Genomic DNA, 26,709 nt, shown 5'->3' on the forward strand with positions numbered 1-26,709 from the left:
GAGATTTTTTATAGCAAGCCATGGATATCTGGCACGCTTTGCTGAAGGTCTTTCATCATGCACACAAGGTATAATGCTATCTAGTAATCTGAGGAAACATCCATGGGATTTTCAACCTCCTCTAAAAATTGAGATTCAACAGGAAACCACAAATACACCACGCAATTAATTTTTCTTTACCAAATGTTTCCAGTCATGTCGCAATTTCAACAGTAAGCAAAGTATTTGGGTTCTCTCCAGTTCTTGTGCAACAATGATCCTCATTTTTTATTTTATTTTTTAAAGAATCTGTCTGAGATTTTTTTTTTTTTTTTTTTTAAAGAAGAGTTTAAAGCAAGTTAGGAACTCAGCCTGAATAGATCATACTCTCCCTGTTACTTACACCACCACCCCCCAAAGTTTCCATACCACACAGCAGAGGTTTTGTACAAACAAAGACTTTTCCCAGCTAAAAATACAGCGAGAAGCTTAAGAAATAAGAGCAGAACAACATATCTACCAACACAGGCAACGCTGAGCTATCTGAACCACATAAATAAAAGTCTCATTCAAACATTCCCCCACTCCCCTCCCAACACCATTCCAGGAGAACAAAGAAACATTAAGTCTTACTTTCCTGGTGTATATTTGATCAGACCTTCTGTTAACACAATATGACAACAGCAATGAGGGGAAGAATATCACAGCTAAACAAGCGTCTACCATTCCCCTTCCTTCTGCGAGCCTGTGCTGACGCAAGGATGGAGCAGCTGCTGTCTGTTTTTAAACAGCTCCATATTTCATAAGAAGCTGCTGATTTCTGAAAGGACAGAAAACCCAGCCAATGGCTTACAAAATAAGAACCAAATTAAAGCAATTCAGGACACACCATTTAAACGTGGTGTCCGTTTGCTCAGCGCGGCACCGCAGCTGAAATTCCTGAGACACGTCTGGCCTCTGTCTCCCTATCACCACAAGAACAACTTTAAAGTATTCATCTAGCACAGAGCAGAGGACAATGGAAAATCCCTCCCACAGCTCCAGATAAAACAAATGCTTGAAATATGGGAGAAAAACTTGTGTCCAGCTTGATGCAATGATACAAACTACTTCATCAGATTAACATAACCCTCCCCTAGCTGTGTGTTCTGCTGCTGAGGGATGATTTATCAACAATAAACAGATTTGGGATGGAAAGACTCTCCTTGAAGGACACAGCCATATGTCTCAAACTTTTGAAAACTTACCCACAATATATATATAGCTACTAAGATTAATTTCTATTTAACCAGGGATGTATTAGATATCTGGGAAGCCCCTCATTACCACTAAAATTACACATTTGGGTTTTCTTAAAAACTACATCATAGCATACAGGTCAGTACATATTAGGACCTCAAAAGAAAGAATCTTAAAGCTTTTCTGTTGTGACTGTGCAGCTCTCAGTGTGGCTGTTAAAAGCAATGGGTTATTCCAGGCGAGTCCCTCCCGAGGGGCTCCAGACGCCCGCTGTCTCCTTCCCACTTAATAGCTGCTGTAAGAACACTGCTTTTTTGGCTGTTTGTGTCATGTTGATTAGCTTAGATAAGGGCTTGGGAGAGCAGGGAGAAGAAGAGAGCATGTAGGGGGAGGAGGATTCAAAGAGGAGGAAAAAAAAAAAGGCTTTCATCTGCTCTGATAATTAGCAGGTCATGCTGAAAATGATCAGCATCCCTTTAACGCAACTGTGCATGAAATGTGCAGAGCCCTGCTCAGGTCACTGCACCCATGCAAATCACTTCTATATCTGTCACTGCACCCTGTGCTTTACTAAACCTCTCTGCCTTCATGAGGACTCCAAAAAGATCCTTCCACTGCCACACTCCCATTTGGGAGATGGGAGGGTTACAAGGGTCTCCAGTCTTGCTGCTCTGTCACAGGGGCGTTGGGCATGGAGGTGGCTGAGGCCAATCAAGGATTAATTAAAGGTTTGCAAAAGACATCCAGATTCTCACAGGGGAAGCACTTGCCTTTCCTGGAGGAAAAAATGGTTGCACGATCCTCCTGTTTATCACCTGGAGGTTTTCCCAGGGAAACCATCAACAAGGAAGAATCAGACTGCCCTGAACGTGACAAAAATCTTGTGACATTTATCACCTGTAGCTGCTGTCCCAGAGCATTTATTGCTTCATGCAGAAGCTCTCCCTGCCCAAACACTGCCAGCTGTGGGTCCAGGAGCACAGCCCCTGCACCAGGCAAGCTGGGCTACTACACTGGAGACACCATCTGGGACTTGGCACACAAACCCTGCTGCAAAATGAGCAGTGGGGGGAATTCAAGCAATGCAGCTCTGTCATTTGGGCTCTCTCTCCTCCCCACATCTACTCTCATCTTCAGAAAAGTCAGCAGTCATGTCCTGGAGGGGCAGGACCAGTTCTGTTGGAGCAGAGCCCCTCTAATAGACCTGCCCTTCTCAAAAGGAGGTGAAAAGATGATAATGACAATGACAATTCTTCCTCTGATGTACTCACATCCTTCTATTAAGGACACATTACCTCAAAGGTCAGTAATTGCCAGCCAGAGCCAGCTCTGCCTTGACAACCCATCTTCAAAATGCACTGAGTGTCTGCCCATGCCCAGGACAGGGAGAGGCTGCTCTCAACGTGCTGTCTGGAGAGAGGAGAATTGCCTTTGGTGCCTGTGATGGCTGCATCTTCTCAAGAGTCTTTAATTTTGGCAGCTTTCCCTCCCTTCAAAATTGTTCTTCTGCCTCAGCTTAATGTTTATCCCCAAACTGACACACACCTTCAAAGTGCTGCTGTTTCAAAGGAGCTCACAAGGATGGGAATTAAGAGATTATTTTCAAATAAAGAAATGGGCTAAATCTTTGTGCTCAGAGTTCCCAGATGTGCTCTCCTGCTTTGTAGAAACAGGAGCAACTTGCCAGGCACCACAGGGATGGGAAGGGCAGGGGACTGCCCCAACAAGATCAGTGGGGCACAGGGACCAAGGAAACAGCACTAAAGCTGGTCTAGGAGCAGACCAAAACCCTCAGCAGGATTGTAAAAAAAACAATCTCAGTAAAACAGAAAACTGCAACACTGCAATGGTCACAAGAGCATCAGGGAGGAGCCAAAGTGAAGTGTAAAACTTCCCTCTGTGGTACCAACATTCACCTGGGAAATGGGAAGCTTCAGCCAAGAGGGGAGTGTGGAGTTCCTCAATGACAAACCTACAGCAATTATTAGAAAGGCATCATCCATACATAATTTTGAATTTAATTTAATTAGGCACCCTGCTAACTTCATTACTTATTTAACTGGACTGCTCATTCAATTTACATTACTACTGTTTCAGATAACTGCTCTGGGCCCTCATGCATGAGAGGACACATTTGGGAATGCTGGAGCCCCAGGCCACAACTGGGAATGCTGAAGCCCTAAGCCCACACTCCCCTGACACTCAGCATTTCTCCTGGGACAAAGGCATTGGCCATGTCTTAGGTTTCATTTTTCTAGCTGCATGAAAGAAGTTGAGAAGAACTTAAAGAGTTAAAAAAATAGACAAAAAATCCCAGGTAAAATCCTCATATTTATCATTTTAATGCTTGTGTACACCAGTCAAAGCAACAGCCTCCTACACAGTTGCCAGATTCTTCTTTTTCACCTAAGTACAGAAAAATAATACTCCATGGAGCTTGGGGGAAATATGTATCAGAGCACTTCACTCACCACCCAAGAGCATCTTTGTACAACCATGGTCTCCAGAACATGACACGTCAGGTCAGGACAGAAACCCAGAGAGTCTCACGCAAGCAACTGCTGGTGCCACAGTGCAGGGCCAGGGTTCAGCAGCCTGGAGCCAAACCTTTCACACCAAATCAGAGGATCCAGCTCCCCAGAGCCTCCCTGGCCAGGGTGTGCATCCTCCTTCCCACTGCTCCAGACAGTCACATCATCCCTCCCTGTCTGGCAGCTCTGCCTGCCCTTCCCAGCTGCTCAGACACAGCAGAATTCTCCCAGGCAACTTCAGGAGGCTCCTTGGAGGGCTGAGTCCAAATCCTCAATTCCCTGCCTGATCAGAAGCAGCATGGCTGTGAAATGTTAAAGAGGGAACAGCACCTCAAACAGCCTGAAGTATGCAGGAAGATACCTCAGCCTTAGACTGCAAGGTCTGTCTCAAAATTTATACACATTTGAAACCTCCCTGACTGACAGGAGTAAGAGTGTGACATGGTACAGACACCAGCCTCAAATTAGGCAATCCTCTGTTGTGTTTGGATTGAGGTTTTTTTAATTCTTTCAGCTCAACATTTCTTCTTGAAATCAAACTGCTCAGAGGATTGTGACAATCCATTAAAAAAAAAAAAAAAAAAAAAAAAAGAAAAGTGAACAAAATGCTGGAGAGCAGCACAAAGCCAGGAACACAGCAGGACAGCCCAACCCATTCCTTGTGCAACAGCCCTGTTAGCAGGGAGGTGCTGCTCACCAGTGCCTGCACAGCCTGGAACAAGATCATTACCTCAGGCAGCATCTTCAAGACACTTGTGACATCCATTTTTCACTCTTCATATCAACTCCAGACCCAAAAATAATCTAAGAGCTCGGGACTTCAATGTAATTTGCTCCAATCAATGTACAAGCCCTCTATGAAGCATCAGAAGTTTAGAAGAGCAGACCAATCCTCACTTGGCATTCTGGAATCTCCTACATCAGTGAAAAAGATACAGACCCACTGGTAGTGATTTTTTATTTTGAGGTTACCTGGTAAACAAAAGGACTAAAATAATCTCTACAAAAATCAACAATTCTGTCATGAAACCAACACATATTCAGCAGCAGTGATAACTCAGTGACTACAAGACCTTCAAGAAGAACCAGCAGCAGCAGTGATGAGGTTTCCAGCTACCTCCCATAAAATGAGACTTTCTAGCTCAAAACCCCCTCTGATCTTGTCTTCAAGATGTTCAAAATGAAACCTCTCACCAAGCCAATCTAGTATTTGGTTTCATTAGCATGAAAGTGCAGCACGGACCATTTGCAACTTTATTTTCACAAGGAACAGGCAAAATGCTTTGCACAGCATTAAGAGAAGTGCAAGCATTACAGTTGCCAGAAGGAGACTGACAGTCCCAAAGCCATCTCTGCTGGCATGTCCTTGTAGAGAGGGGTGGAAGAGATGAATTATTATATCAGAAGGACCAGGCTTTGCTGTCTGAAAGGCTGAGGGGCAATACCAGCATCAGTTCAGCCTCCACAAGGGGAAGGCATCACATTGAAACAGAGGATCCTGGCAATTCTCATTTCCTACAAACAGTTCTCAGGGGCCTCCTCCAACCTCCTCCAGCAGGAAGAGGGGAACTTCCAACACCTCATTGCTGACATTTAAGAATGCAAAGCTTCAGCCATCAAGCTGAAGCAGGGAATGCAGCTAACAGGTATACAGTTGCAGGATCCCAGAGTGTGGATTTCAATTTACAGTTTAAAAGAGGAGAGAGGAAACTAACCTAAAAAACAATCAGCTTTATCTGGGCTATTTATCCTCACAAACCATGAGGCTACACCATAATGTACAACTGTGTGGATTATGCATTTTTCTTCCACTAGCACTGCCCAAGACATGCTCACATCTGGAATCCTTTATGTTTTAAAAGCTACTTCTGCCTTCTCCTTGGTGCCAAAATGCCTTGAGCAAGCAGCACGCACATGGGGGAGGAAAGGAGCAGCAGAAGAATCAGTGAGGTACCAAAACTTCAGGTATCAACATGATGAACACAGTAGGCAGCTTGAGGAGCAGACATCCACCAGTGAGCCTGTAGGCAGAGATGCTGTGGTTCAGAAGAAGATCACACTATGTGAAAGTTGCTGTTCTCCTGTGGCTAACAATAAAAAGCAAAGTCACACTTCTCTTAAATAAAGCCAATGTTTGTTATTTCTGTTCCTTTGTTTGCTATGTGGAGCTCTAAAGCCATGCAGGAACATTTCCTGCCCAGCTCATGTCATTCACTTACAATTCACCAATCTAGGCTTGCACTTGGACTGTTCTATGCATGAGAGACACAACAAGTTTCACAGGCAACCCCTGAAGGACACAGCACTCCACAACACAAATACCCAAAAAGTGCCTTACAAAACCTCTCCAAGGCTGCCCCAGCTTGGCTGCTGCCATTTGAGGTTCTTTCAAAGCAAGGACTTTGTGATGCATCTCTCTTGCTGCTCTGGGAGACAGCATTAAAACACAAAGCCACACAGTGCTCATGCTAATGTTTCCATCTGCTCAGAGCCTGGGTTTCCTTAAGGACAAAATAAAATTAAGTGTGTTGTGATGATCCTGTGCACAGACACTTGGGTGCCTCAATCCTTTCAGGCACCTCCAGAGATTTTCTAAGTGCCCCAAGGACACACACAAACATTTAAAGGGAGATGGTTGTGGAGAGGCCCAGCAGCAGGTCTGGAAGAGATGTTTGGCCTAAGAACTCAAGACACAAGGATATGGGAAATCCCTCTGCCTTCAACCACAGGTGGGCTGACCCTCCCAACAGCCTCACTCACACAGCCTACCCCTTGCCTTTGCTCCAGTTACCCCAGCAAGGACTGGGGTGACCCCAGCTAGCCTTTCACTCTTTGCTTTCAATGTCCAGCCTCCAAAGAAACCTGACCCAAAGTCCAGTGAGCTCAGGGGACAGGCTCACGCTGACGTCAGCGAGGTCCCTGCATAAGGTCACTGCAGATTTTGCCTTATCTCAAAACTGGCACTGCCTGGAAGCCAAGGAACAAAGTTAACCCTGATCAGAGGTTTGCTGTCTTCCCCTTTCCGTGGCCCAGCCTCTCCTGTGCACACACCCCTGGACACTGGGGCAAGAGGGCATTGATGTTAGAAAGCTTTTTCAACCATCCCTATGGAATTCTCCACATCAATGAACCAACATGGCCAGACTTAGAATTCAAACCCCAAAGGCAAGACAAGAGATCATGGGGAAAACTACACACAAAATGTTGATGTGCATTTCATCTCATGGGCCAAAGTGCCAAAATCAAATCTCTAAAACTTTTACACTTGGGTTGCTCAGAGGTTCAAGGGCTGCTCCCAGCACTGTCCAGCAGACACAGCAGACCTGGCCTCATCTGAGCACAGCACACAACACTGGGACTCACAGTCCCAAACATTTGCCTCATAAGGCCAGAGGTTGCAGTGACGTTATTTACTTTGAGAGTTTAATTCTACGAAAGGAGATTTTTGGGCTGCACTCCAGAGACATTTACCTCCTGCACCAGCCTACCCTGCCAGGGACACCAGGAACTCAGTTATTCATCAATCCCTTTGCTGAAAAGGGGAAAAAAAAAATTACACCATTACTAAAGTTAGCTCTTTGATCGAGACTCCCTGAAGATCCTCACGTGACAAAAGACAGGAGAGACAAACACTCCTCTGCTCCCATGCCAGAACACCTGTTTATTTCAATGCCAAATTCCAATGGCTCAAAAAAAAGAAAAAAAAATCATAAGCCATTTTTCTCCCCTGCTTCTTTTGAAGATGATGGATGCATCTGGTGGGAAGCTGAGCAGCACACAAACAGGCCTTTTTAACACCCCCACAGCCCACGAGCAAGACATGCAAAGCAGTCACTAAGAGAGATCAAGTCCTCATAAGACCTGAAATATGAACAGATCACACAGAACAGCATTGCTGAGTACTTGTGTACTAAAGCAACTTCTCTACAGCAGCCAAAAAACCCAGAGAGCCTAAGGCAGTCCCAGGCAGGACGTGCAGGCTCCGAGCAAATGTTCACACCAACAGGGAAAGAAGCAGTGCAGCAGCCTCCTCCCCTGTAAATAAACAGCTCAGCACAGAGCTGGAGCTCCTCAGGCCTGTGTAACCTGCCCCAGGCTGCCAGCATGGGAAGGGATGATGCTGTTAGCACAGCCTGCACCCAAGCCTGCAGAGCCAAGACAGGCTGGGGGCTCAAATCCCCCACAAGCATCCGGGCTGGCAGCAACACTCAGAAGCTTCAGGCATTTCTCAGAAGTGCCTTGCTAAGAGCAGCAATACTGGCTACTCCAGGAGTCTTAATCAGAGTTTTGAAGTCATGGTAAAGGTCCATGAGTGCCCTAAAACCTGGACAATGTAGCAGCAAGCACTGAACAGCCACCAACAACGACTGGAGGGGCACAGTCTTCAACCAGCACTCAGCCTCACCCCAAAAGAACTGTGTGGTCATTCCAGGACCCTACCCAAGGTCAGCAATTCCTAGAGCAGAGCTGAGGAACAAAAGCACATTCCCAAGCCACAAAACCCCACTCTGCAGTGCTCACAGCATCACCCCAAGCGAGCACGCCTGCAGCGAGAGGGGCAGCCAAGCCCTGCCCACACCGGGGCTGTGTGTGCTCCTGGAGTGGAGCATCCCCAGCAGAGCCCGTGTGTGCTCCTGGAGTGGAGCATCCCCAGCAGAGCCCGTGTGTGCTCCTGGAGTGGAGCATCCCCAGCAGAGCCCGTGTGTGCTCCTGGAGTGGAGCATCCCCAGCACAGCCCGTGTGTGCTCCTGGAGTGGAGCATCCCCAGCACAGCCCGTGTGTGCTCCTGGCACTGCAGTGTCCCCAGCACAGCCCGTGTGTGCTCCTGGCACTGCAGTGTCCCCAGCACAGCCCGTGTGTGCTCCTGGAGTGGAGCATCCCCAGCACAGCCCGTGTGTGCTCCTGGAGTGGAGCATCCCCAGCAGAGCCCGTGTGTGCTCCTGGAGTGGAGCATCCCCAGCAGAGCCCGTGTGTTCTCCCAGCCCTGCAGTGTCCCCAGCACAGCCCGTGTGTGCTCCTGGCACTGCAGTGTCCCCAGCAGAGCCCATCGCAGCCAAAGCGAGGGAAGGTCACCAAGGGAGGGCGGGAGCCCTGCAGAAAATGCACGGCATTGTTGGGAAAGCAGCAGGAATGTGGCACAAAGGTAACTGCTACAGCCCAGGGCCGCCAGATGAAAGCACGATCAATACTCCACTATGTTGTTTAACCCGTTTATTGGGGGGAGGTGGAGATAAATGAGTGTTTGAGTTGCCAGAGGGTACACTTTCACCCCAATCTGAGTCAGCCAGAGCCGAGTTCCTGCCCAGCAACACCATCGCAGCCAAGTGATTTCAGCCTTACAGTTCACTTAACCACAGAACACAAAGAGCCAGTAACCCAGCAGTCGATAATGGAATAAACTATAGGTCAGTGACCAGGAGAAAACACACCATTTAAAATTATTCCAGTATTGACAGGCGCAGGAAACAGGCCTGTATATTTATTTATTTGTTTTAACCAGCCTATCTGCTCAGAGGCAGTGCTGAACCAGCTGCTAAAATTACAAGGTTAGATTCTCAAAGTCTGTGGGTGAGCTGCACGATGCCAGCACACTCTTGCAGCCTCCAGAGCACAGCACTGGCAGGCAGGACTGAGTGTGACCAGCCCCAGCACAGCACACATTGCTTATCAGAACATCAGCAGGCCAGGGGTGAGGGGTACCTGAGCACGAAACACAGCTCTGCCAAGCTGCCTCTGAAAGCCTGGCCTGCAGCCAAGAGGGAGAGCACAAACTGATTCAAAACACTCAGCCAGGAGCCCAGCCAGGCTCATTTATAGCTCCATTTCCTCTCAAGGCTGCTTTTCCCCTGGAAAATGCTGCAATGGCAATTTGCACCTTAGGATTAAAGATCACTACGGCTCTCCAGCAACTGAAAGCACCCAGAAAAGCCCTTTCCCCTCCCAAGTCTAAGGAGCATTTCTCCCTTTGCATGTGAACAAAGTGAGGAGGAGGAGGCGACACCAATTACTGCACAGGCACCAAGTAGGAACATGTCAGCTGGAGTTCACATGGTACCACAAATCAACCCCATTTCCTCAAAATGCAACAAGACAAGTGTGAGCTTGGCAGGGCAGCTCAGACCAGCAGTAGGCACTGCTCCTGGCCAACCTCTTGCTCCACTGAGTAAAGCAAAACCAGCTGCACCATGTGCACCAAGCAGAGCTTCGAGCCTGCGAGACCAAAGAAGAATTTGCAAGGATCAGATTCTTACACCCGATCACACAAGTAAAACTAAGTTACAAGTACAGTTAAATTTTAACACATTCAGACACAGAGTGTCAATTCCAATTCCTCCTATTTGCAGAGCTGGCCAACCTCCTGACAGTGAATGTGCTGCAGAGTGCTCCTCATCCATGCTGGCACCATCACAGCCAGGCTCCCTGTGCTGACCAGCCTGCCCAGCTGACACAGCCAGTGCCAGCAGCATGGCACCAAAGCATCATTTCTCAACACCACTGAAGGGAATACAAAGCCAAGACTGATGACTTTTCCAGGAGAGTACCAAGGAAATAAATTACACTGTTTCCAAAATCCGTTTTTCCTCAAAAATACTTGCTTACCAGAGGGGAAAGACTTCAAGGCTGAATTTAGTGCACAGGAAAAAGACTGGATTAAGAACCCCAGAGACCACTCGCTCTGTTTTTTCTCCAGCAGAAGAGAAATAGAGCTGTGAATCCTGGCCAGGCAGATCTGCACATCACTGAGGAGCAAGGGACCACAGGATGGAGTTCAGCTTCCCATCCCAGCCTCTCCTTGGCATCTTTCTCAGCCCTGCTAACAAGAGCACTGTGATTCCCACCAGCAGGAGAAGCACCTGCCCATTAACAACTGGACTCCTGCCACCCTGTGCCACCCCATGGCAGAGCTCAGGCTGTCCCTGCCAGCCTGCCCAGACCTGAGCTGGCAGATCCCATGGCTGGCTGCTTCCCTCCAAAGCACAGCCTTTGTTCAGTGTCTGCTCCTTCCTCTCATGTGCTTGGGAATCAACCTGCAGGTAAACAACACCAGCATCTGTTTACCAACAAAGAAAATCCTCACCTTTCAGCTTTTATTTCTTTACTTCTTTTTTGTTGTTGCTGTTGGGGTTTTTTTTTTTGTTTTGTTTTAATTCCAGTAAGTAACAAAGCCTTAACCCAGCTCAATAAAGCACTGCAGAGCCTGGCTCAGCTCACTTTGGCTACAGGCAGATCAATAGCTTTCTTATATCTCTCTGCTCTGCTTGGGAGGGGAAAGGGGCCACTTCTTTCCCAGCCAAGACATCTGCACAAGGCATCTATGTGCTGTGAGCCAGGACCCCTCACAGGGAGGGCTGAAAAGAGATGAAAGAGTGCTCTGGCACAGCAGAGCTTCTCCTCTCACCCTCATCTCCGCTGGCACTGCCAGTGCCTTTCATGTGGGAAAGTTTTCAAGTCCAGTTTGGCCTCCCAACCACCATCAGTTCTGGACTAGTCAGTTATTCACAGTGGGGTGGGAGGAGGGGGGAAAAGCCCCTTGGAGCAGAGGTTCAGACACTGTAGGTAGGACTGCACAGGCCTCCGGTGCTGCCCAGGCAGCTGCTGAGTGAACTGATTATTCTGCACATTTATAAGCTTAAAAAACGAGCTCTAGAGGCACTGAGGAAAAATCACACAGGAAAGCCAGCCTGGAGTCAGGAATGCCTCAGTGGAAATCCATCAGTCCCTAAAGTCTCCCTGAAGGTCATGAAGGATGGCTGCTGTTTCTTTGGAGAAGACAGTGACATCCAAAAAAGCACCTGTGCAAACATCCATGGGTTGGGGAGCTTTGACTTTTTGAAGTGAAATTAGCCTGGACCAGCCTTTCAACCTCCACCCATGAGCCATCCATGGGCTGCCACCATGCTGGTCCAGGAAAACCCAGCTCCACACAGCAGGTTCAATCCTGCAGAAGAAGGGAGACTTGAGAAGGTCAGCCACCAGCTACCCCAGCAATAAATCATAAACCCCACAGCTTGAAAATAACAGTTCACATAAACCCATATTCCAAACATGAACAAAGCTCTGTCAATTGCATTAGGCTCTGCCTTATCCATCATGTTTACAAGACATGTGAATGCTTTCTAAAGAGCAGATGCTTTTCAAGTTTAATAATTCAACCGTTTAGAATGGAGCACTGAAAGACCCTGCACGCGAGGAAATAAATGCACGCACATCAGAAGCCTTTGCTGATTTTCAACTTTTTCCCTTCAAACAGAACCTACCAAGAATGCCAGAAATGTTTGCTTCTGAAGAAATGATTGACAAAGAGGATGTCTAATAGATGCAAAGCATTTGAAGAAGGAAAAACAAAAACAAGATGACCCTCAAACATATTCTTGTGGGACAACTTCTGAAAACCACATGAATAAGTAATACAGACTTCCCTTGAAACAGCAACATCATGAGCTTCAATGGACAACGTCACCAGGACTCCATCTCTGCTGCAGATCAAATGCCACACAGCAGGAAACAGCTGACACACAGCTCAGCCCAATTATACACAGTGCCCTTTGCATACAGGGCCTCCTCTTTAATGCATCTCCAGCTCTGCTCTTTGCTGGCAACCAGCCCCTTCTGCCCCTTGAAGGGAAAAGGCAAAGCTGGATTGTGCACTCTGCCATGCAGCCCAAGGGAACACAGAGCTGGCATGTCTCAGGGTGTCTAACCTGTGCTCTCTCTGCACGGATGTTCAGCAGCTCAAGATGGAAAGCCACAAAACACCCCACGGCTAATCTCAGCTCTGATAACATCTTCCTGGAACATGTCACTTAAGGTCTCCAAACCTCAATTTCTCTATCTGTTAAAAAAAAAAAAAAAAAAAAAAAAAGAACAGCAAAAGAAAAAAACTTTGCCACTGCAAGGGCTAAATGGAAAACACCCAAAAAAAAGATTTTTTTCCAGGTGTGCCCTGCACTGTTTGTACTCACTGTTATCAGGGCTCAGACTGTGAATTGTTCAGAGCCTGAACTATTTGCATTACCTGGTGAAAACGGTGCAGGCTGTTGCTAATGCTCAATGCAAGGTATTTTCTACACACCCATCTCATCATCGCAGTCATTTATACCATGACTAGCTCTTTTACATGTATACTCACACATAACCACCTAAGTTTGGCATTTACCACATTATCACTACAGAGAAATGACTGCAGGGGACAAATTAATTACCTATGCAAAGTAGGCTGAGAATAGTCAGCAACATACTGTACCACTGAAATGCTAGACAAAGCCTCAAACAGAACTTCCCTCATGTGGAGGATTACAGGCTCTACCCACAAAGGACTCAAGTGTCTTGTCTTATCTTTTTTCCATTTAAAAGGAAAGAGACTTTCCTGAAAACCTGATAGAAACATGCCTTTACAGAACAAATGCAAATGGATTAACACACTTATCAGCAGTAGGCTTGAGGGGAGACAAAGACATACTTCTCCTGCTGCCTAGATATTCTAAGATACTTTTAATTAAATTATAGAACATCATTAGCTAATTAAATATTCTGGTCCATCATTACACATCCCTACACCTCCTGCTGCCTTGCAGACCCCCATGGTCTATGAATCACAGAACTGGTCAAGCTGTTCAAGCAGGATTGCCTCCAGACAGTTCTTGAACACCTCCAGTGAAAGAGACTCCACAACCTCTCTGGGAAACCTGTTCCAGCAGGTGGTCACTCACACAGTAAAGAAGCTCCTTCCTCACATTTAGGTGGAACCTCCTGTGCATCAGTTTCTGCCTGATGTTTTGTTGGCATCACCAAGAGAGAATCCATTTCAAAGACATGGGCACCATAAAGGGAGTTGTAAAAGCAAATCTCACTGCTCTTCCCTTCCTCCACAGACATCTGTGCCCACTCCTACTTGATTCTGGGACACAGAATCCCCCTTAGATAGGGGAAGTCGACTATGCTAGCAGCTTTATTAAATTCATCATTCAGCCTTGAGCAGCACAACTGCCTGAGCCCACAGTTCAGCCACACTTCTCTCCTGCTCCCAGGGTGATGTGAAAACACAGGTACCTCCCCACTCACCCATCACAGGCAGCATCTGATCCCCAAGGGAAGCAGAGCCCCCCTAAAATTGGTCACACAAATCCACAAAGGTCTGCACAGGCAGAAGGTCTCCTAAACTGCTTGTTTTTCAATGCCTTGCACTGGCTGAGGGCTTTAACAAGTATATTTCAAAACATTGCCTTGTCAGGTTCTGGATCGTCAGTGTTAAATCCTTGAGCAACCAAGTGAGAAATGAACCTGCAGACAGAGAAACGTGTCTCGGTGTTCTTCCCCTGCCTCGCCCTCTCCTTTAGCCAGTGACTGTTTGCTTTTGCTTCTAAACTTCACTTCTCTGTGCAAACAGTCTGCTATGAGAGGTATTTGCTCAGTCCACAAGTTTCCTGCATTTTTTTGTCCAGCTCTGGGGCCTGATCATCAGGCATTTCCAGCTCAGAAATCCAGGCTATGGACGATTTCAGCCCTGCAGAAGTGATGCATCAGAAGCAGAGACACTTCTGCACAGCTATCTGAGCACCAGAGCAGGTGACAGGGATACTGCAGAGAACCCCAGGGTGTCAGAGCCATGGGGCAGCCCACCCTTTCAGCCAAAAACACAAACACCCAAAGCACTGCATCTTTGAAGCCATGATTCAAAAACATCAAGCAGCTGCAAATCCACAGCACAGCCTCCTCTCTGCCCACCTACTCCCAAAAATTTCTGCCCTTGGTAGTCTGGCCACCTCTGAAACTCAGCCTGCTCAAAGTCAGCTTTTATAATCTCACTTCTGTTCTACATCAGAGCTTTACTCCACACTCATCACCAGCCCATGGACCCTAAATTCATGCACCCAGCCTATGGAGATGTGGTAACTTTCCCTTTTCCAAAGGCCTTTGACACCCACGTCTTCCAAGTATTTGCTGCAGCTCTGTATGACACCATTCCTTGAAGAGCCTGTAACGTGCTGTACACTGAGCAGCTTTGACCTGGAACAGCACCAAGCACAAAGGGTCCTCAGCAGGCTCTGTGTGCAACAACACCACAACAAGGAACACTCCATCCAACAGAAACCCAGGGGACACAAACAGTTGAGCAGGATTTGGTGGATGGAGGTTATTAGTGCATTACAAATAGAACAGAAATTCAGGAAGCAGTTATCTCCAGAAAAGAAAGATTCATTTCCTTATGGTGCTTGCAAATCACACTGCTAACTTCAGATCGGAAGAGCTGGTGCTCAGTAGAATGAAATTAAGCATGTTGGATCACACAGGACACCCGAGTGGATAATAGCAGAAAATTAATGGAAGCATATGTGCCTCAGGCAGAGGACTGGAAGACCAGCAAGAGAGCTGTGCTCAACTAAACTTCACCATGATAAATGAAAGCCAGAAAACATACTGCAAATGCAGAAATATGATGATTAGCTCTACACCGGAGGTTCAACGTCTTAAACATTAATTTGCTTTCTCCAAGAGCATCGCTCCCAGCCAACATAAGCACATGCACAGTTCTCCTTCAGAGACAAAAGGGTACAGAGAAAAAACAATCACAAACTTTTGGAAATCACTGGCCTCACACAAGGATTTTATTCCTGGATCATCTCCAAAGAAAACCTTCCCAAACAACAAATGAAATGGGACTGCAGAGACAAAGCAATCTGCCACTTAACTCCTGACAGCCAACACTCTGGTACCTGGGCACCTGGTGACCCTCTGGCACTGCACACCTTTCCTCAGCAAGTCACAACCCTGAGACAGGTGGTCTCACCTCAGCACCACCAGCGTGGGGTTCAAGAGAAAGCACAGGGCACTAGCACAGGACACTGATTAAGGCCACCACTCCAATGTTAAAAAGTCTGTGCCCTTGTACCTCATACCTGACTGTTCCCACTGCCCCTGCCACGCCGCCTCCTCTCCACCAGAGCATCAAGTACTTTGCTTGCACATTTCCAGCAATCTGTTGTTTTCACTGATGCCAATTCCCTCCTTGCAAACCTAAATCTTGGAGTCTCCCTATGACTTGCCTTCACAAGAATGCTAATTAGGTCTTTACTACCCCCAGGCTTTCTGAGAGAACACAAGCATCTGCCATGTGCACTCCCACTCCAGCTATGTTTTCCCACTCCAAATCAACAAAACAAGTGTGTTACTCGGTCAGTGACATGCAGAGGACACAGCCAGATCTGTAAGAAACCTGGGAAAGGAGCTGCATCACCCACCACATTTCACTCTCAAACACCACGGGGAGCATCCATTCTCCTCCAGGAGACCATGCCCCTTGTGAGAGGCTGTAGTGCCTGGTTCTCCCTGTGCTCCAATGGTGCTGGGCTCCCTCTGCATTTCCCAAGGAACAGGCTGCTACCATACCTCTGCCCACACACAGGCTCTCCAACCTACACCATTCCCTTCCCATGACACTCTGGTATTTTTAGCATGAGGTGCACAGAGTGAAAGGCAATCTGCTCCCATCAGCTGGTCACACTCATTACATCCACCCAAAACTATCCTTCTCCACACAGTCCACACCCAGGAACACTGAGGTTTTCCAGCCAAAGAACCTATTCAAGGACAGCTGCCAAGGTGGAACCAGCTTGTTTCTCCTGCTCATGTTTGCTCTTCACTCCTTCCTAAAAAGGGGGCATTTCCCAGGACCAGGCTGCCCTCAGATCTCACATACAAATGAACAGACACAGAATAGCATGACGAGGGGACTGCTGTAAGATCTGTCTTCTGCACAGCTCCTGGATGACAGACATGCCCTGCAAATGCTAAGCCCTGCAGGTCTCACCTTCTGGCTCAAGTACAAGAGAATGCAGCACTCCCTGCCAGACTTAGGGAAGGTGTCATTTTGAGGAGCAAAAATTATCCTCACACTAAAGGGCCTCTGATGCAGGAACAGGCACCCAAACACACTGAAACAGATAACCAGACATGTCAATGTGAATCAGGAAGATGGCACACATCTCCCAGTTTCCAAACAGGTAAACCATTTGGATGCTTCTTTTCAGCTTCCCAATTCAGAAGATGGCTCACATTCACCACTGCCCACCTCCAGAGAGACTGGCCATTTTCCACAGCTAATCTATTTTGTACTTAGAAAGCAGGGAACTGAAAGATAAGGGAATATACTCAGATACAAAGAATGTGGCACAAGTGGCTTTGGGGGGAAGCATTCTTTAAATGCAGCGTTTTACAAGCAGAATAAATCCTAGACCATGTGGCGACAACTGAGCTGCACACAGCTGCTGAGCCAGCTATCTCTTTCTAGGGGCAAGACCAGCTCCCTGCATAAATGGTTCTTTAAACTTTATAATGCCAACTGCATGAATAGGACTTTTATGGATTCCTGCAGTGACGCACAAAGACGTCCTCAACATTTCAGAGCTGCCCAGGGAGCCCACACGCTAGCTGCCTTCAGCAGAGCCCAGCCCAAGAGCAGCACTCTTCCAGGAAGAGGAAGAAGACAGAGGAAGCTTGTCTCACCAGGGACATCCTGCAGTCTCCAGGAAGTCAGGATTGCTGGCAGAGTTTGGTTAAAGTCTAAACAGATCAGACTCTGCACCACCACCCTCCTCAGACTGCTGCACAGGGTTTCTTTGTCCACACAGTTGTGCCTTCGAAGAGAGGCACAAAAGAAACTGAGATGAGCGTGTAATCAATAGGCTTCACCCTCTCAGCTCTCCTGCTGTCCCTGCCATTTCTCAAAGGGAACTTTTCCTTCCTCCCTCCCCTTCTGCATCATCTTCCCTGGCACCCAAACCCACAGCTGTGGCCGTGCTAAGCTAAGCATGACCCTGGCCATGCCCTGGGACAGCAACGTGCCAGAGCTGGGACCTCTCCCTGAGCTGCTGCAGCTGCCTCAAAGGCACCCTCCCACCCCAGTGAACACCATCCAAAGGCATGGCCACGGGACAGGCTGTGACCCCAGGCACACCAGCATGTGCACTCCCTCCTGCTGAGGAGGGACACAGCTTCCAGGCATGAAAGGAAACAGTCCTGCTGCTCTCAGAGCAGCCAGGACACCACAACTGCCCTGACACAGATTTCTGTGGCTGTCCAAGGAATGCCTCCCCCTCAGTTTCAGAACAAGAGCTTTACAGCCTGCTTCTCTTCAAATTCCCTGATGCAGCCCAATCCCACAGTATGTCAGTGAGCAGCTGGCACTCACTCTGCTGTTTCCAGCTGTGCTGCTTCTGCAGAGCAAGGCAGGGAAGCCTGTGGACTTTCCAGGACACGTGGGAGGCTCAACACTCAAAGAGCATCAGAGACAGGCCCACTGCAGGGAAGCATCTCTGTGAAGGCTGAACAATGCCACCTGTGCTGCTGGAACTCCTCAAGGGATGGACACAAAGAGCACAATGACAGAGATAAAAGGTGTGTTCTCAAATGTGCCAGTGTGGCTGCAAGACACAGAGAACAGTCTGTACTGTGCTTTCAGGAAATCCTCTGCCTTTTCCATATTCATATTGATCCAAAAACTCCTACATGACATCTCCTCAAGCTCAATGTAAGCTATTGCAGAACTCTGGAAACACAGACAAAACCTTGAAGACACTCTCACAGCAGATTTAACGAGGCTGATGGTTTATCCACCTGACTTTAATCTCCCCTGCTTGTCTTCAGTAACACGCAGAGATCTTCTGGGACTTTTTCCACGAGCAGAAAAAGTGCTTTTCACTGCAAGACCAGGCTCTCAGGATTGAAATTCAAGTACTAAGGCATAGAAATACATAAGACAGCAAAAGCAGCAGCTAATATCAGGCACATCTCACCTAATTTCGTACATGACAGAGCTTGACCACACTCCCAAGGAAAATGCAAGGCCATGGCATGGCAGCCCCCACGTTACCCCACAGACACTGTGAGCTCTCTCCAGCCTCTTTGGCAACCAGCACAACTCCCAGCTGCCAGGCTGCTGCACAGAAACCTGGCAGGATATGTGGGAAACCAAGAAAATCAATACTGCTTGGGTTGTTTGCAAATCTGTTCCTACCCTCACCTTCCTGGTCTCACAGAGGACAACTCCTGAGGTGTCTGGAGAGCTGCCAAACCCAGATGGGCCCGAGCAAGCTGCAGTCCTGCAGGGCACATCCTCACAGAGCTGATAGCCAGAGCCTTGCAGCCCCCCTCCCCTCCCACAGAGCAGGTGAAAGTGGTGCAGGCAGCAGATAAAAAGGGTAAATAGAATCCAGCCCAACGTGCACCTGTCCTCCAGACAAAGGCTGCTCAGGAAGGCAGGCTGTGCCTCTCAGAGCACAAAGACGGGTCTAAATCTGTCTGTAATGGAGCTTTTCAGGCTGACTGAACAGTAATGTTCACAAGCTGCTCCCCTCAAGGGAATACTGTATCCTCTTCACTGCATTACCCCAATCAGAAAGATCAGTGAGCAGCTCAAAGGCAAAGGTGGAAGAGGCACTGCTGATGTGATTCCATTTAGAATCTATCAGAATATTTTATTCCTCCCTTTGAAAGCGACAGATTAGGTATTTCCACTTCTCTTTGAAGTCTGGCAGAACAATTCACACCAGTGGACCAAACACCCCTCACTCCTCATTCCTCTCACTGTGCCAGGTACTGCAGAAGGGAGAAAAAGCCTCTTTGAGAGCCCCCAGAGTCACCCGAGGCAAAGTTACCTCTGCAATCAAAGCCAAACTCCCAGCCAAACAGGGCAGCGATTTCTCTTCATCACAGCAAGCTTTATTTCCATTCCAGCTTCTTTATTTTCAGAAAGTCTCCTGGAAAATTAAGTGTGGTACACCTCTATTCCAAAAATCTTTCCTTGGCAAGTGCTGGCTTCCCACTTTCTGGCAGACACTGAAATTAAATGCAGCCTCCCTGTTTATTTCCTTCTTGCTGTGGATATGCACATCCTTGCTGAGCTCTGGAAGCAATTTTTTAGTTGGGAAAAAAAGAAAGATTCCAAGCTCTTACATAAACAATGGCTGGTGACAAGAGGAAAGACAAGGGTTGGAAAATTTCTCACATTTTATTCAAGCATCTCTCAGTGCAGCAGATCAGACAAAAAGAACAAACCCAAACAAACAGATTGAAACAGCTGAATATTAAAATGGTACTGGAGGGATCAGCTGCAGCATCTTTCCATGGCCAGGACCAGAGCCTCTACCAGACAATGTTGTTGTCCACAAACAAGGGTAGATTCTGCTGTTCCATGGTACAGAAAGAAGCCTTCTAGAAAGAAGGTGCTCAGCACAGACCCACAATGGAAAAGCAGAGCCCAAGGCTGTTGTACTTGTCAAACACACCTCTGGTCTCAAGTCTCAGTGTTAGAAGGAATGGGATTAAAAAAGAAAACAAACTTTCTGCACAAAAAGGGAAAACAAGCAACTTTGTGACTGTTTCCTCCAGCCTGAAGCACAAACTGATAGGATCACAGTGATCTAATCCAGAGGGCATTCCCCTAGAGATTACAGCAGTCTCAAAGTAGGTCATGCTTGGGCTTGAGCTTCTCAGCAAGTCCAACTCTGACATATTTCCAGAGCCAGTGTAGGTGCAGTGTGTTTTCCCTTTCCCTACAGCAGCTCACTGTGCAACACTCATTTCCAGAAGCCCAAATCAGACAGGAGTGAAGTTTAAGGGCTGAATCTCTGCTTGGAACAGCAAGAGGTGGAGCTCTCCAGGCCAGTGACCCTCCTCTGCACACTCTGCACAGCTGCTCATGGCCAAGGGCATTCCCCCTGCCTGGGGTTTCCAGGGATTAGGGCTGAAACACCAAGGAACCCACACACTGCCATAAAGCACAGATGTTAACAGGACCAGGGCCATGCTGGCCACAAGCTGAGCTCAGGGACAGCAGAGTGCTTCAAACCAGACCTGGAGCAAGACACAGATTGTGGTGTGCACACAGGGTCCCGTTCCTCCCTCCCTCACTCCTTTTCTGCATCAGCTTCAGCACAGGGAGCTCGTGTGGACACAGCTGCCACTCCTCCCTGCTATGCATATTACACAAGGCTGCCTCTCCAAGCTGGAGCTGACTCCAGGCTCACCCTCCACCCAGCCAACCTGCTGCACACTTCAGCCTGGAACAAACAAAACCCAGAGACCTTCACCAGCCTGCATTTCATCCAACTACAATAAGAACTCCTTCACTTCGCCACTCCACTGTTTACCTCTCCCCTTATCTTGAACACACAACATATCACAATCAATGTTTGCAATCAGATCCCTACAAAACAAGGCATATATAAGCACAGCAATATTTTTGATTTGTCAGGACATGAGCACATCCCTGTTCACCCTAGAACAGCTACAAAACAAAACACCCACCCATGCCAAATTGCTTTTACACTCATGCACTCAGAGCCTTTCCCATAACTTCAATTTCAGATCCTCCCAGCTGTCACAGCACTTGCCTCATCCTCCAAGGACTACAAACACAGGCTTTCTTCAGGGTCCTGGACTGTTGATGTGCAGAGAGAGGATGAGAATTGCATTTGCTGAGGCTATGAATGATTTATCATCACGCTGAATGCGAGAGGAGCGGGGTCCCAGGGCTCGCTGCATGACCGGAATCTCACAGGCAGCCTGCATCTGCAGAGATGTTTGTGTGCACTCTCCAAATCATCATTAACCAACAGGACCCTCAAGAGGAGCATTTATTTCCTTGGGATTGTAAAGGCTGCTGAGAAAACAGCTGGGCAGGATTTAGCCCCATTATATCCGTCTGTCTTGTTCCGCTCTCCCGCCCCTCCACCTCTGGGTACAAAAATAGAAATAATAATGAAAATTAAAAAAAAAAGAAAAAAAAAAAGAGAGGGAAGTGCAGCACATAGCACAGGCCAACTGCAGGTCACAGCTCTGGTCAGTGGAAGCACATGCAGCTGCACAGGGCAGGTTTTATATTTCCAAATAACTCCCCCCCCCACCCCGGGGGTTTAAGCACTCATCCCATTCTCCAGATGATGTGCACAGTGCTGTAAATGCAGGTGTTATAAATAAACAAAAATATGCCCATGCTGGCACACAGCTTTCAGCCAGTAAAATGGGCATCAAGGATTCTTAATGAAACAGTTCTGCAATTCCCAGCAGTTCTGCATTCTCTGGAGACAGGGTGATTAAACAAATACACAGAGCAAGAGCCCAGCCTTGCCTCCATCTATGGGAGTTTTGTCACAGACTGAAATGAGGCAGGAATGCCATCCCATGGACCTCCTCTCCCAGACAGCTACACAGGCTGTAACTTAATATTATGCCTCTTGTTACTTGTGTGATACCAAGAGGCAACCATATTTAATACAGCACTCTGTATCTAGGGATAAAGCAGGATGGAGCCAACCATCAATCACTCAGCCTCTTTCCTTGCAGGATTACACAGGCCAACCCCATGGCTAGGAAGTATTTATAAAGTCTTTTTTTAGTTCTAGATACTGCAGACTTTTTTTATAGTTACTATAGCCCTCTATTTTCTGTGGACTATATTTTCATGCACGTAATCCTTACCTCAAAACCCACTCATTAAAAAAAGTACTGCTCCCTTGAAAAATAGGGTGAGTTGTGGGTAATCTGAGGACTTTCTTTTTCCCAACAGCTAAGAATGCCATCAATTACCCCAGCAAAGGCTCCCTGCAACCAGGGAGAAAACTGGAAGTAGGAAGAGGAAGGACCAGGCAGGGGGTGGACAGCCTTGGAGTAAACCTCCCCTATTTCTACACTTGAATCATTTCCTCCTCCTTCCCCAGGCAAGCCGTGGATTAGATGCATGAAAGTACAGCAATTACCCTCTTCAAATACCCTAAAGACTCAGCAAGAATAAATTGTTTGCAATGGAGAACCCTCTTGCCTTCTCCCCCCTCAAAGCCAAACCCTTCCTCCATCATCTGCAGCTCTGAAATGTGTGTGCTCTGCAGACCAAGCCCATTGCTGAGCAGGCAGCTTTAATTCCCTTGGAGTGCTCCAAACACAGTTATCCACCATCACCTTTGGAGGCTCCATTCCTCCCCTCCCCAGCTCACAGCCAACATATCATCAAATACAGGCAGGAAGAGAAGGGAGCAAGGAAACTTCTCTTCAAAACCATCTCTTTATTTCAGGTTTCTTGGATGTGGTGTGACACCAGTTTGGACAAGAATTCCTCACTCCCCACAGCCTACTGAGCTTCCAAGGGCTGTTTGGAGAAACAGCACCAGACATCAGCTGACACTAGCAATTACATCCAAATAGCAGATACAAGTCTGTTATCGATCTGTTCCTAGAGGGAAGGACAAGCTATCCAGTAAAAAGGGGTGTCAGGTTATTAAATTCTGAAAGGATAATAACCCAACACACAGGGCACAGCTGTTACTGGTACACTTCAGGCTTCGTTTCCAAGCCTGACAGGGAGCAAAGATCATGAGAATGCTTCAGTGTTCAGAGACAGGCTTAGAAATTAGAGGAATAAATTAACATATCCATATCTGAATTATTGGGCTAAGGGGACTGCAAGTTGTACTGGCAGGAACTGGCCTGGTGCTGCCAGTTATCCCAGCAGCTGCTGGAACCTCTTTTTAGCCAGAGCACAACCCTCAAACACTTCAACCTCTCCAAGCTCTGCAGCTTTGCCCCAGAGCAGGAGTTTTAACAGCCCAAACACTTTCAACAACCCATGGAAAAGGTGCAGGGAGGTTGTCTCCTTCAGTAACCTGAGCCAAACATCCTGGTGAAGAACACCAACAGACAGCTCTGTGGAAAAGCCTGGATCAATTTTGCTGCAAAAAAGAAAACATGGCTCAGGGTAACAGAACAAGCCACAGCCTTTCAATATCAGCAACTCAAAAGAATGGGAGAGTTTAACCAAGCTGCTGCTGGGAAAAAAAAAAAAAAAAAATCCACGAAGAGTTATTGATTTTTATGAGCTTGGAGTCAAGAGATCCATAAATTATTCATAAGGCAACAGAGATGGCAGATTTCTTGGACATTTCAGTGCTGCACCACACAGAATTACGAGCTCAGATCATTTGGCCAGACTGTCTCTCAATTGAGCCTTTATAAACAGCAACAGCCATCTCCAAAAGGGGCCTCTGGACCTGTGACAGGCAACTGCCCCACCAGCAGCTCTCAGGATGTGCCAGGGGCTGCAGGCAGAGCTGGACAGACAGAACCACAATAGAAAGTGGTTTCAGAGCATACCCTGGGGATTTTCCACCCCACTGCAGGCAGCAGCTCTCCCTGTCTGCATGAACCAAACTACAAACATAACACCAGGAATTGAAATGCACCCATATCCCTGCCCAAACACTTGGCCAAGGAATCAAAGCTCCTCCAATCGTCCCAAAAGGCACTTGGAAATCAAGGTGTGAAGAGCACTACAGACACCAGTATTTATCTCAGATGGATGTCTGGGCAGAAAACTCAAGCTCAAGAGCTCTGTGAGGTACTCCCAGCTTCATCACCAGCCTCAGGTGCAGCCTCTGGCAACTCATCTCTCCAGGCCCCTCTGCAAAATACAAGGCAACAGTTTTCCTCCTGCTGCAAGGGAGAAGCACTGATGCCCTCAGATGTGAGAGCAGCCAAGGCCAGGCAGTGCCTCAGATCCTGAGCTGGTCTGCACAGATCCTCATCTCCACAGCCAACCTCCAACACCAAAACAAAGTGGTGCCTTAGATTTGCAGCACTGGAGACACCTGGATTATCCCTTCACACAGCCAGAACAGCATGGGCTGAAGAAGTGCTGCTGGGCACACAGCCACTGCCTCCAGGCACACCAGTCCCTGCTCCTGGCTGAGAACTGGGGAGTCTCTGGTTGAACTTAAGCCAGATCTGACTCCAGAGCACATAAAAGACCTCAGCACTGGAAAGACTCCTGTATAAAAATCAGTAGATTGGAAACTTCAGACCAAGATAAGTTTTTATGAAATCTAATGAAAGAAGGTAAGTATATTCTTCTGTAGGTAAATGTGGTCTTTGGAAACACTGGAGCAGCAGCTCAGGAGACAGATTTTCCATTTATCCACACCACCAGAAGCAAAAGTGAGAACAAAGACAAGGTAAACTATCCTTACCCATCACACCAACACAAACCTAATCCAGGATTCCAAAGCCTTTAACTTGCAGGAAAAAAACCCTCAAATCTCCCAGTGCTTGTGCAGAAAGAGCTGAAGGTTTAAAGACTGCTGGAAGGGAAGCCAGCCATTTGTCTTTACTCCTTCCAAATCCAAGGACGTGGATGCCTGGCCAGTTGCTCATAGCAGCACCTAAACCCAAGGCAGTGGCATTGGCACAGCTCTAAACATCCAAATCCCCAAGTGTGGGTTTGCAGCACAAACCCCACACGCTCTGTGGCAAACCCAGAGATCCTGGGGGCACAGGGATGGGAAGGCTGAGCTGTCTCACACTAATGACCCCACAGCAGGAGCTGGCAGGCTGAGGCAGCCCCCGGATTCAGCCAGGGCTGCTTCAGTTCCAGAGGGTGCAGAACAGCACATTGATCCATTTATGGTCTGTGCGTTGCCATGGAGACCACAAGTCATTCCCCACCATCACCACCCCCCTGCAGACCCCCCCACTGCTTTTCAATTGATAGCTGGGCACTGGGGAAGCATTTGCAGCACCGTGGAAATTAAATCCACACCAGAGGAGCAGAGGATTCAGAGCTGACACAGCCAAGGGACCTCAGCTTGAGGCAGTCTGTCCCACTCTCCCCCACCGAGCAAGGCCAAGCACTCCAAAGCTGAGTATTACAGGAAATTAACAATAATAAAGTGGGATTTTAATGCCACTCCATGGGTTCCCCTCTGACAGTTCTCCAAGGTAGCAGGGAGGAAAGACTTAGAGTCTAAGTGCATGTGGCAAAACAGGCTTTGGAGTATTCCAGAGGACAACTCCACCAGGGTGGAGCACCAGGAGTTCCCTCCTCCCCAAACTGGGTAACATCCAGCAGTTCTGCTTTCCATACAGCAGATGCTCTCCTGAAGGATCACAGCTGACCCTCCACTGAGGGAGCAGAGCACTGAGCAGTTTGTGCACACTACAGGGAGTGGGATGAGAGTGGGTGGATCAAACTCCAGCTGCCTGCTACTGGAAAAAAGTCACTTCTTGGTCTGTAGGAGATACATGAGCCACCAGCTCTGGGGGCAGCAGAGCAGGGGGCTAGGCTTGAGCACAGGCTGTAAGCCCACCCTTCAGATATACATTCCCCAACCTCTCAGCCAGGAAGCAGAGAAAATATCTGAGCTGCTTTTGGGGCAAATGTCCCAACAGGGTGCACAACACTGCCTCCCCACACCTACCCAGTCCAGGCTGTGGCATCACAAAGTATATTCAGGTGCTGTACAGCACTGTCATTTACTAGAACCAGATAGTATCACATTTCCTTCCTCCCACCCCACGTAGGATGAAAAAACACCATCAAGACAACCTGAGAATTTTTTCAAAGCTTAGTACTTAAGGTTTGGCTTTTAACTCCACACACAGCCACTCAAGCCAGTCACCTGCACAGTGAAACGAGCTGATCCCATGTAATTCCCTTGCATTTTAGCAAAGAGCACCTGTGCAAGTGCTGCACTTCTTAACAGCTCATTCCCTGCACACACAGGTGTGAAAACTTGGTGCTGGCTTCACCCCTGGCTGCAGAACTGGATTCCAAGCAGCACCTTTCAGGAGGCCAAAGGGCAGAGGAAGAGCTGGTGCCACCAGCCCCCCCAGCAGGGGGGGATGCTGCCAGAGCAGCCCAGCAGCCAGAGCCCACCCCAGGGGCTGAGCATGAGGACACAGGGCAGGTGCAGTGCACAGAAAGGCAGCTGCAGGCTGAGAGCCTGCAGGGAAACTCAAGAAGCGTGGTGTAAATACTGTATGTGCCTGGAGCCAGAAAGCTCAGCGAGGGCTGTGTGTGGCATTTCCTGAAGGTTACCTCTAATAAGTGCTGTCAGCTTGCCAGCCTTCGACTGTCTGCTGAGTCCTTCTGTGGGAAGCACAGACCTCTGTGGCATTGTCACAATCTGTGACAGCA

The 26,709-nt window shown here is 47.9% G+C and overlaps 1 protein-coding gene across 12 annotated transcripts in view; it reads right to left on the reverse strand.

Moving 5' to 3' along the window:
- NCOR2 (nuclear receptor corepressor 2) overlaps positions 1–26,709 on the reverse strand; it is a 222,085-nt gene that overhangs the window by 179,441 nt on the left and 15,935 nt on the right. The window contains exon 1 of one of the 12 annotated variants that reach the window (XM_079322099.1): positions 613–930. The exons of the other annotated variants lie outside the window; for them this stretch is intronic. The gene's annotated coding sequence lies outside the window, so the exon portion shown is untranslated. Of the gene's footprint in view, positions 1–612; positions 931–26,709 lie in introns of those variants that run through there. 12 annotated transcript variants of the gene reach the window in all.

Source organism: Erithacus rubecula (assembly GCF_903797595.1).
Source record: "Erithacus rubecula genome assembly, chromosome: 19".
NCBI lineage: Eukaryota > Metazoa > Chordata > Aves > Passeriformes > Muscicapidae > Erithacus > Erithacus rubecula.